Below are 11,110 nucleotides of genomic sequence, written 5' to 3' on the forward strand. Positions count from 1 at the left end.
GAGCAGCAGGAGACAGAGAGCTGGGATAATAGGCAGGTACTCAAATTGGCAGGATGTGACCAGTGGTGTCCCACAGGAATCTGTGTCGGGGCCTCAACCATTCACTGTATTTATTAATAACTTAGATGACGGGATAGAGAGCCACATATCCAAGTTTGCCGATGACACAAAGATAGGCAGCATTGTAAGCAGTGTAGATGGAAGCATAAAATTACGAGATATTAATAGATTAAGTCAATGGGTGAAACTGTGGCAAATGGATTTCAATGTAGGCAAGTGTGAGGTCATCCACTTTGGACCTAAAAAGGATAGATCAGAGTACTTTCTAAATGGTAAAAAGCTCGAAACAGTGGAGGTCCGAAGAGACTTAGGGGTTCATGTACATAGATCATTAAAGTGTCATGGACAGGTACAGAAAATAATCAAAAAGGCTAATGGAACGCTGGCCTTTATATCTAGAGGACTAGAATGTAAGGGGGTAGAAGCTATACAAAGCCCTGGTTAGACCACACCTGGAGTACTGTGTTCAGTTCTGGACACCGCACCTCAGGAAGGCTATATTGGCCTTGGAGGGAGTGCAGCGTAGATTTACTAGAATGATACCTGGATTCCAAGGGTTAATTACGAGGAGAGATTACACAAACTAGGTTGTATTCCATTGAATTTAGAAGATTATGGGGTGATTTGATGGAAGTTTTCAAGATGTTAAGGGGAACTGATAGGGTAGATGGAGAGAAACTATTTCCGCTGGTTGGAGAGTCTAGGAATAGGGGACACAGCCTAAAAATTAGAGTCAGGACTTTAAGGCGTGAAGTTAGGAAACACTTCTACACACAAAGGGTGGTAAAAGTTTGGAACTCTCTTCCGCAAACGGCAGTTGATGCTAGCTCAATTGTTAATTTTAAATCTAAGATTGATAAATTATTGTTAACTAAAGGTATTAAGGGATATGGGGCTAAGGCAGGTATATGGAGTTAGGTCACAGATCAGCCATGATCTTACTGAATGGCAGAACAGGCTCGAGGGGCTGAATGGCCTCCTCCTATTCCGATGTTCCTGGCCAATAGTTATCACTCGTTCAACATCAATAAAAACAGAGCATCTGGTCATTAGCACATTGCTGTTTGTGGGATCTTGCTGTGCGCAAATTGGCTGATGCATTTCCCTACATTACAACAGTGGCTACACTTCAAAAATACTTCATTGGCTGTAAAGCGCTTTGGGACGTCCTGAGGTCATGGAAGGCGCTGTAGAAATTCAAGTCTTTCTTTCTCTCTCTGGACGGTTGATATAAGGTGGACCAAATGGCCTTTGTCATCCTTAATTATCTTTTGATCATGCGACATCTTGCTGGTGCGGAACGGCTGCTGTGTGTGTCGACAGAACAGCGGTCAGCGCATTTGTTTTCAAAACGCTTTGAGACATTTCTGAGAGGTGGAATAAGACACCGTACAGCGGCAGGACAGGGGACTTGTTATGTTTGCCTCCGGGGCGCCTCATCCAGTTCTCAGGCATTTGCTCTATCAAAACCCCTCATAATTTTGTACTGGGGGCCATAAATATAAGATCGTCACTAATAAATCCAATAGGGAATTCAGGAGAAACTTCTTTACCCAGAGAGTGGTGAGAATGTGGAACTCGCTCCCACAAGGAGTAGTTGAGGCGAATAGTGTAGATACATTTAAGGGGAAGCTCGATAAACACATGAGGGAGAAAGGAATAGAAGGATATGCTGATAGGGTGAGATGAAGAGGGGAGGGAGGAGGCTCGTGTGGAGCATAAACACTGGTATTGACCAGTTGGGCCGAATGGCCTGTTTCTGTGCTGCAAATTCTATGTAATTCTATGTAAAATTGGCCCCATAAACTTTAAATTGAGAATCCCAGCGGATGGTCTAAGGGAGCAGCAAGGTTGAAAAGAGGAGAGAGTTCAAATCACAAGTCAGGAGCGTGATGGAATACTCTCCACTTGCCTGGATGAGTGCAGCTCCAACAACACTCAAGAAGCTCGACACCATCCAGGATAAAGTAGTCCACTTGATCGGCACCCCATCCACCACCTTAAACATTCACTCCCTTCACCACTGGCGCACAGTGGCTGCAGTGTGTACCATCCACAGGATGCACTGCAGCAACTCGCCAAGGCTTCTTCGACAGCACCTCCCAAACCCGTGACCTCTACCACCTAGAAGAACGAAGGCAGCAGGCGCATGGGAACAACACCACCTGCACGTTCCCCTCCAGGTCACACATACCGTCCTGACTTGGAAATATATCGCCGTTCCTTCATCGTCGCTGGATCAAAATCCTGGTACTCCCGACCTATCAGCACTGTGGGAGAACCTTCACCTCACGGACTGCAGCGGTTCAAGAAGGCGGCTCACCACCACCTTCTCGAGGGCAACTAAGGATGGGCAATAAATGCCGGTCTTGCCAGCGACGCCCACATCCTGAGAATGAATTCTATAAAAGTAAACCAAAATGTGGTGGACTAATGACATCTAGCTTAGGTTGTAGAATCCACTAAGTTCTTTGTTCCCACAGTGACGCAAAAGTCTTCAATCGGAACATTTCTTGTGGCCGGTAATTATTAAACCCCGAACATTAAAGGGAATTTGTGAACAGTTTCAAGAGGAGTTTATTCCAGAATCTTAAGACGAGTTTCTGTGGGAGAAATGATGATGGGAGAGATGGTGAAATACTTTTGAGGGTTTTTTTCTGGTCAACTAGTTGTCTGGTCCGTGTGGAAACCCATCACCAATCATAGGAGTTCTCCAAACCAAACTAATGAGGAGTTTCTGTTTACTGAAAACATTGTGTCAGCCATGGCTCCGTGGGTAGCTCTCTTACCTCTGAGTCAGAAGGTTGTTGGTTCAGTTCCAAACTCTGGAGACTTAAGCATAAAATCCAGGCTGACACTCCCAGTGCCAGTGCTGCACTGTCAGAGGTGCTGTTTTATTGGACGTGACGATAAACCGAGGCCCCGTCTCCCCTCTCAGGTAGACATAAACGATCTTGTGATGCTATTTGAAGATGAGCAGGGGAGTTCTCCCCAGTGTCCTGGTCAACATTTATAACTCAACGAACATCACTGAAAACAGGTGATCTGGTCATATCACAATGCTGTTTGTGGGATCTTGCTGTGCCCAAATTGGCTGTGGCGTTTCCTACATTACAACTGTGACTACACTTCAAAAAGTACTTCATTGGCGGTAAAGCACTTTAGGTCGTGAAAGGTGCTATATAAATGTAAGTTCTTTCTTTGCAAGTCGGCCGTTAGGGACCTTACCTTTCCATTTCTCCACTTTTCATCTCCTCTCTGGAGAGGCCGCTTGTTAAGAGAATGGGCTGAGATCGGCCCAGATCGGGGTTCGGACCTTGCCCGGAGTTGCTCCCGCTCTGACATCGCAGCTTCGTCAGATGTGCGACAGAGACGCTTCCGGCAGACGAGGAGAGCAACTCCGGGCCTCGATCGTGAACCGGGGGCCTTCCAAATGAACATTTATCAACTGAACCACTCGAACATTCAATTAAGAACTTTAACCTGAATAAGGTCTCATTTTGAGTTCAACGTGTCCTTAAAGGCAAGTCCCGTTCACCCATCACCCCCTGCGCTCGCTGACCGACATTGGCTCCGGGTCCACCAACGCCTCGGTTTTAAAATTCTCATCCTTGTTTTCAAATCCCTCCATGGCCCTCGCCCCCTCCCTATCTCTGTAACCTCCTCCAGCCCTACAACCCTCCGAGATCTCTGCGCTCCTCCAGTTCTGGTCTCTTGCGGATCTCCCACTTCTTTCGCCTCGCGATTGGTGGCCGTGCCGTCTGGGCCCTAAGCTCTGGAATTCCCTCCCTAAACCTCTCCGCCCCTCTCTCCAACTTTAAGACGCTCCTTAAAACCTCCCTCTTTGACCAAGCGTTTGGTCACCTGTCCTAATACCTCCTTATGTGGCTCGGTGTCAAATTGTTTTGTCTGACTATGTTAACGGCGCTATATAAATGCAAGTTGTCACTGTTGATATAGCCTGTTGAGGTACGATTAACACAGCAAATGCTACACGTGGTATTTCAGGAGTTAAAGCGGGGCAGTGTCCCTTTCAGAGCAAAACACCAACCCCCCCCACAAAAAAAATGACAAACTAATATCGGCACCAGAAAAAATCTTCGACCAAACACACCCAGTTCTCCTTAAAACATTCAGAATTATTGCCATAAAAGGGAATTGAATGATGGGACATGTCAGCAAATGGGGGATTTCCAGCTGTCAAAATCTGGTTCATGTGTGAAAAATTTGTTGTACAGCAATTTGCAGAACTGATCTGATAAAAAAAAAATTACTTCCTGTCGAGAAGCTCAAACATCGGACCCTTTCAATTATTTTCTCTCTCTCTCTTAACGTACCAGAAGAAATTCAGTTAACAATTGAAACCACCAGATCTTTACTGCCGTAGATTTAAGTCCGGACAGTAACGCTCAGCTTGTCTGCGGTGCAAATCCACTTCATAGAATCATAGAATCTTACAGCACAGAAGGAGGCCATTCGGCCCTTCGTGCCTGTGCCGGCTCTTTTGAAAGAGCTGTCCGATTAGTCCCACTCCCCCCTGCTCTTTCCCCACAGCCCTGCAACTTTTTCCCCTTCAAGTATTTATCCAATTCCCTTTTGAAAGTTACTATTGAATCTGCTTCCACCGCCCTCTCAGGCAGCGCATTCCAGTTCGTAACAACTCGCTGCGTAAAATAAAATTCTCCTCATCTCCCCCTCTGGTTCTTTTGCCACTTGAGGGAATTTTTTTTTGTTAATCGGAGGAAGTGGCCAGAAATGTACGCCTTTTAAAGTGAAGTGGTGGATCCCATGCAATCGGCCGATGAGTCAAACCAGCACTAGGGGCGATTCTGGGTGTCAGGGACTTGAGTTACGAGGACAGGTGAAGGACGTTTTAGCGTTTTGGGCCGTAATTTTTGCTGTGGCAGAACATCTAATGGCGTCTCTGCCGTTAGTTAGACTTGCCCCCTGCACGTTTAGCTTTTAAAATTTTTTGAGTGGCAAGTTGCTGAAAGTGCGAGCTGATAACATCGCAGTGAGTGACACCGGGCATCTGGGACCCGAGTGAACAGGACAAGCAGCAGGGTATCTCCTTAATCGTATTAAAGGACTGGGAAATCAACAGCGCAAGGACTGAGAAGGAAGTGTAAATTAGAGTGGGTGAATTCAATGTCAAATCAGGTACAGAAAGAGAAATAAAGAGAGGGAAAGAGAGATTGGATGAAGAGAGAGAGAGAAAAAGAGACAGACAGGAAAAGTTTTTTAAAAATTTAAATTTAAATTTTGACATTTTTAAAATCTCCAACAGTTGAAACCTGAAGGAATGAGATTCCACACTTGCAATAGTTAATTTTCAGTGCCAGAGGTGTTGACTGGCAGTAATCAACACTTATCATGTTGTTAACAGGATACTTAGACTGAAATGGATAAGACCTAACTTCGTGGCGAGTTTCGTTCGTATCTACGCAAACGCAGCAACCTCACGCCGTTCAATGAATTTCAATGGCGAGGCAGACGGCGAGATCCCGTTTTCACGAGGCTAACGCTGGAGCGGTGCATCTCGGACAGCAACTTCTGGATTTCCGCATTTAACCGCGCACCTGCCCCTCGCCTGAAGTCGCTGTAGTATTTGCGCATATGGGGATTGGGGCGAGAAAGTGGAGTTGAGGTCGAAGATCAGCCATGATCTTATTGAATGGTGGAGCAGGATCGAGAGGCCGAATGGCCTACTCCTGCTCCTACTTCTTATGTTCTTATTGATTCCCTTAATGTCCAAAAATCTATCAATCTCAGTCTTGAATATACTCAACGACTGAGCATCCACAGCCCTCTGGAGTAGAGAATTCCAAAAGGTCACAACTCTCTGAGTGAAGAATTTTTCCTCATCTCAGTCCTAAATGGCCGACCCCTTATCCTGAGACTATGACCCCTAGTTCTAGACTCTCCAGCAGGGGAAACAGCCTCTCAGCATCTACCCTGTCAAGCCCTCCAAGAATTTTGCACATTTCAATGAGATCACCTCTCATTCTTCTAAACTTCAGAGAATGTAGGTCTATTCTACTCAATCTCTCCTCATAGGACAACCCTCTCCTCCCAGGAATCAAGCTAGTGAACCTTCGTTGCACCCCCTCTAAGGCAAGTATATCCTTCCGTAGGTAAGGAGACCAAAAATGTACACAGTACCCCAGGTGTGGTCTCACCAGAGCCCTATATAATTGCAGCAAGACCTCCTTACTCTTATATAAGGCCTAGATTTTGCTCAGGTGGGCCCAAAGCTAAGACCGAGATACTTCCTGCCACTCCCGTCCGTGTTACTTCCAGCAGAAGTATGCAAATGAGGTCATGCATTTTCTTTTTAGGGTTGCCAACCCACCAGGATTTGCCCTGGAGTCTCCAGGAATTAAAGACTAACCTCCAGGACACTGCTGCGAGCAAAATCCCAGGAGAAAAATCATCAAAAAATTATCTTTGAACACTTTTGTTTATTGGTTACAAAAATATTGGAGATGGGGGAAAAAAAGGGTGTTTGACTGACAGTCAAGAATCATCCAATTGGGTAACGAAGAGTCTGTTCGCTTTCCGATTGGCTGGGAGAGTAGAGCACCGCGAGGATAGACATGTCTGGCGGCCAATAGTGGAAGAGTGGGGTGAGAGGGAGCACCGCGAGGATGGAAATGAGCGACCAATGGCGGGAGAGTGGGGGGCGGGGCACCGCGAGGATGGACATGGGCGACCAATAGCGGGAGAGTGGGGGGGAGGGGGTGGGCACCATGAGGATGGACATGGGCGACCAATGGCGGGAGAGTGCGGGGGGGGTGGGCACCATGAGGATGGACATGGGCAACCAATGGCGGGAGAGTGGGGGGCGGGGTGGTTGGAGGCAGGAGGTCACGTGATGAAATCTCCTGGAATATGTCCAACCAGAGTTGCCAACCCTTTTCCATTCGCCCAATCAGGTTCTTGCCCATATAAAGGATGTGTTCAAGGTTGCTAGGCACCAGAGAAAAGACAGAAGTGAATTTAAAGAGTCCACCACTGGTCAGGATTCAGCAAAAACTTACTTCTCACGCGATCCGGCTGATTTGGAGATGTTTTTTCAGTTCCATATACCTCAGTCTTTGTGTCTTTGAGCTGTGGGTCTGCCATTAAACCTCTCCTCCTGCTTTCCCCCCCCCGGGTCAGTGGGTCGCACTCGTGTGTCTGAGTCAGAAGGTTGTGGGTTTAATCCCCACTCCAAAGACTTGTAATTTCAAAAGTAATTCATTGTCTATGAGGTGCTTTGGGAGTCTGGTAGGGGGATCTTCATATTTCCAAGTTTATTGTCCATAACATCGCCTGCCTGCTGCTGAAACCCTCATCAATGCTTTTGTTACCTCCAGACTCAACTATTCCAATACTCTCCTGGCCGGACTCCCATCTTCCACCCTCCCTAAGCTTGAGCACATTCAAAGTTCATATACTAACTCGCACCAAGTCCCGTTCAACCATTACCCCTGTACTCGCTGACCTACATTGGCTCCTGGTCCAGCAATAACTCGATTTTAAAATTCTCATTCTCATGTTCAAATGCCTCCATGGCCACGCCCCCTCCCTATCTCTGTAACCTCCTCCTGCCTTACAACCCTCATAGACAACTCTGCGTTCCTCCAACTCAGGCCTCTTGTGCATCCCCCACTTCCTTCACCCCACCTTTGTCTGGGCCCTATGCCCTGGAACTCCCTTCCTAAACCTCCCTGTTTCTCTTTCCTCCTTTAAGAAGCTCCTTAAAACCTACCGTTTTGACCAAGCTTTTGGTCACTTGTCCTAGTATCTTTTTGTTATTCATTCATGGGATGTGGGCGTCGCTGGCGAGGCCGGCATTTATTGCCCATCCCTAATTGCCCTCGAGAAGGTGGTGGTGAGCCGCCTTCTTGAACCGCTGCAGTCCGTGTGGTGAAGGTTCTCCCACAGTGCTGTTAGGAAGGGAGTTCCAGGATTTTGACCCAGCGACGATGAAGGAATGGCGATATATTTCCAAGTCGGGATGTTGTGTGACTTGGAGGGGAACGTGCAGGTGGTGTTGTTCCCATGTGCCTGCTGCCCTTGTCCTTCGAGGTGGTACAGGTCGTGGGTTTGTGAGGTGCTGTCGAAGAAGCCTTGGCGAGTTGCTGCAGTGCGTCCTGTGGATGGTACACACTGCAGCCACAGTGTACCGGTGGTGAAGGGAGTGAAATGTTTAGGGTGGTGGATGGGGTGCCAATCTAGCGGGCTGCTTTGTCCTGGATGGTGTCGAGCTTCTTGAGTGTTGTTGGAGCTGCACTCATCCAGGCAAGTGGAGAGTATTCCATCACACTCCTGACTTGTGCCTTGTAGATGGTGGAAAGGCTTTAGGGAGTCAGGAGGTGAGTCACTCACCACAGAATACCCAGCCTCTGACCTGCTCTTGTAGCCACAAGTATTTATGTGGCTGGTCCAGTTAAGTTTCTGGTCAATGGTAACCCCCAGGATGTTTATGGTGGGGGATTCGGCGATGGTAATGCCGTTGAATGTCAAGAGGAGGTGGTTAGACTCTCTCTTGTTGGAGATGGTCATTGCCTGGCATTTGTCTGGCACGAATGTTACTTGCCACTTATGAGCCCAAGCCTGGATGTTGTCCAGGTCTTGCTGCATGTGGGCTCGGACTGCTTCATTATCTGAGGGGTTGCTAATGGAACTGCACACTATGCAAACATCCCCACTTCTGACCTTATGATGGAGGGAAGGTCATTGATGAAGCAGCTGAAGATGGTTGGGCCTAGGACACTGCTCTGAAGAACTCCTGCAGCAATGTCCTGGGGCTGAGATGATTGGCCTCCAACAACCACTACCATCTTCCTTTGTGCTCGGTATGACTCCAGCCACTGGAGAGTTTTCCCCGATTCCCATTGACTTCAATTTTACCAGGGCTCCTTGGTGCCACACTCGGTCAAATGCTGCCTTGATGTCAAGGGCAATCACTCTCACCTCACCTCTAGAGTTCAGCTCTTTTGTCCATGTTTGGACCTAGGCTGTAATGAGGTCTGGAGCTGAGTGGTCCTGGCGGAACCCAAACTGAGCATCGGTGAGCAGGTTATTGGTGAGTTAGTTCTGCTTTATAGCACTGTCGACGACATCTTCCATCACTTTTCCGATGATTGAGAGTAGACTGATGGGGCGGTAATTGGCCGGATTTGGATTTGTCCTGCTTTTTATGGACAGGACATGGTTTCAGAACTTGGTTTGCCTTTGTCAAGTCCGGTGCCTAGTAATCTAGATTTTATTCTTATTATGACATTTTGTAGCGGGATTGTACAACTGAGTGTCTTGCTCGGCCATTTCAGAGGGCAGTTAACAATCAACCACATTGCTGTGGGTTTGGAGTCAAATATAGGCCCAGACCGGGTAAGGACGGCAGGTTTCCTTCCCTAAAAGACGTTAGTGAACCAGATGGGTTTTTATGACAATCCGGTAGTTTCACGGTCACTGTTGCTACTACTAGATTTTTATTCCAGATTTATTTAATTAACTGAACTTAAATTCCCCAGCTGCCGTGGTGGGATTCGAACTCATGTCTCATGGATTTTTAGTCCAGTAACATAACCACTATGCTACCGTACCCTGACATGATAGCCTTATGTGGCTCAGTGTCAAATTCTGTTTGATAATCACTCCTGTGAAACGCCTTCGGATGTTTTACTGCGTTCGAGGCGCTGTATAAATGGGAGCTGTGGTCGTTCTCTCTCCACTCTGATCTCCAGTCTCGCTGGAGTCTTATTAAATTAACAAAAAAAAAACACAGTGCCAGTGGAGAGACGAACATTTTTTGAAGTTTCAATTTATGCCTGGCTCATATTTGCAGAGCGTGTTAACGAAGCTGATGGGAGTCTTGCACCTCAGGATTCTAAATCCCAGCCCGTTTATATCGTGCGCATGAATTCACGAGACATAAAGCACCTTAAGAGCAATCATGCGTTACCCAATTGGTCTCATTTCTGGTTCACAAACTTATCTGGCAGAGGCATCGAGTGCAGCATAAACACCAGCACAGCCCAGTTCGCCTGAAAGGACTGTCTCTGTGCTGTAAATTCTATGCAATCTTATATTTGGCTCATCTGAATTTTGACTTGAGATGCAAATCGTTTACTCTTCACAGTTACAAATCTCCTAGTTGTTTTTTTTTTATTGAGGGTGGGGGGATAGGGTTGGAGAGGCGGGAGGGGTAGAACTGAGCAAGGGGCAGCGCTGGAAGCCCCCTCTGCCCTGTCTTTTTATGCACTGGATCAAAGTACGTGCTGAGACAGTTGTGAAGCAACTCGCTGAGTGAGTCCACCAGGAGTGGGAAAAGAACATTCTGTCCTTCAGGAAGTGATTTCATTTCAGGGAGAAACCAGTAAATAAACTGCAGTGTCACTCAGTGGGTCGCACTCTCGCCTCTGAGTCAGAAGGCAGTGGTTTCAAGCCCCACTCCAGAAACTTCAGCACATAACTCAGGCCGACAGTGCAGCACTGAGGGAGTGCGGCACTGTCAGAGGTGCCACTTTGCGGATGAGACATTAAACCGCGGTCCTGTCGGCCCCCTCGGGTAGACGTAATTCATGGATTCTATTGTTTTGAAGACGAGCGGGGGGAGTTCTCCCCGCTGACCCGGGGCCAATATTTATCATTCAATCGACATCACTAAAAACAGATGATCTGGTCGTTACCACATTGCTGTCTGTGGGATCTTGCTGTGCGCAAATTGGCTGCCGTGTTTCCTGCATTCCAACAGTGACTACACTTCAAAAAGTATTTCACTGGCTGTGACCCACAGTCTTCCGACTCAGAGGGGAGGGCGCTGCCACTGAGCCGGGGCTGACTCGTATCACAGCGTCCAACTGGGCTGGGGTCGACTGTAGGGACCCCCTGACACGCACCGGCTGAGAAAAATTAATGCAGCACAAACTGTGATCTTTCTATTCTGTGTACCTCAGTCCCCCACCTGGTGGGGACTTTACTTATTGGGCCGTCAGGTCCCACGTCATTACAGAACCCAGGGCACTATTTGATGATGAGCAGGGAGTACTCCGAGTGTCCT

The sequence above is a fragment of the Heptranchias perlo genome, chromosome 14, assembly GCF_035084215.1.
Source record: "Heptranchias perlo isolate sHepPer1 chromosome 14, sHepPer1.hap1, whole genome shotgun sequence".
Lineage (NCBI taxonomy): Eukaryota > Metazoa > Chordata > Chondrichthyes > Hexanchiformes > Hexanchidae > Heptranchias > Heptranchias perlo.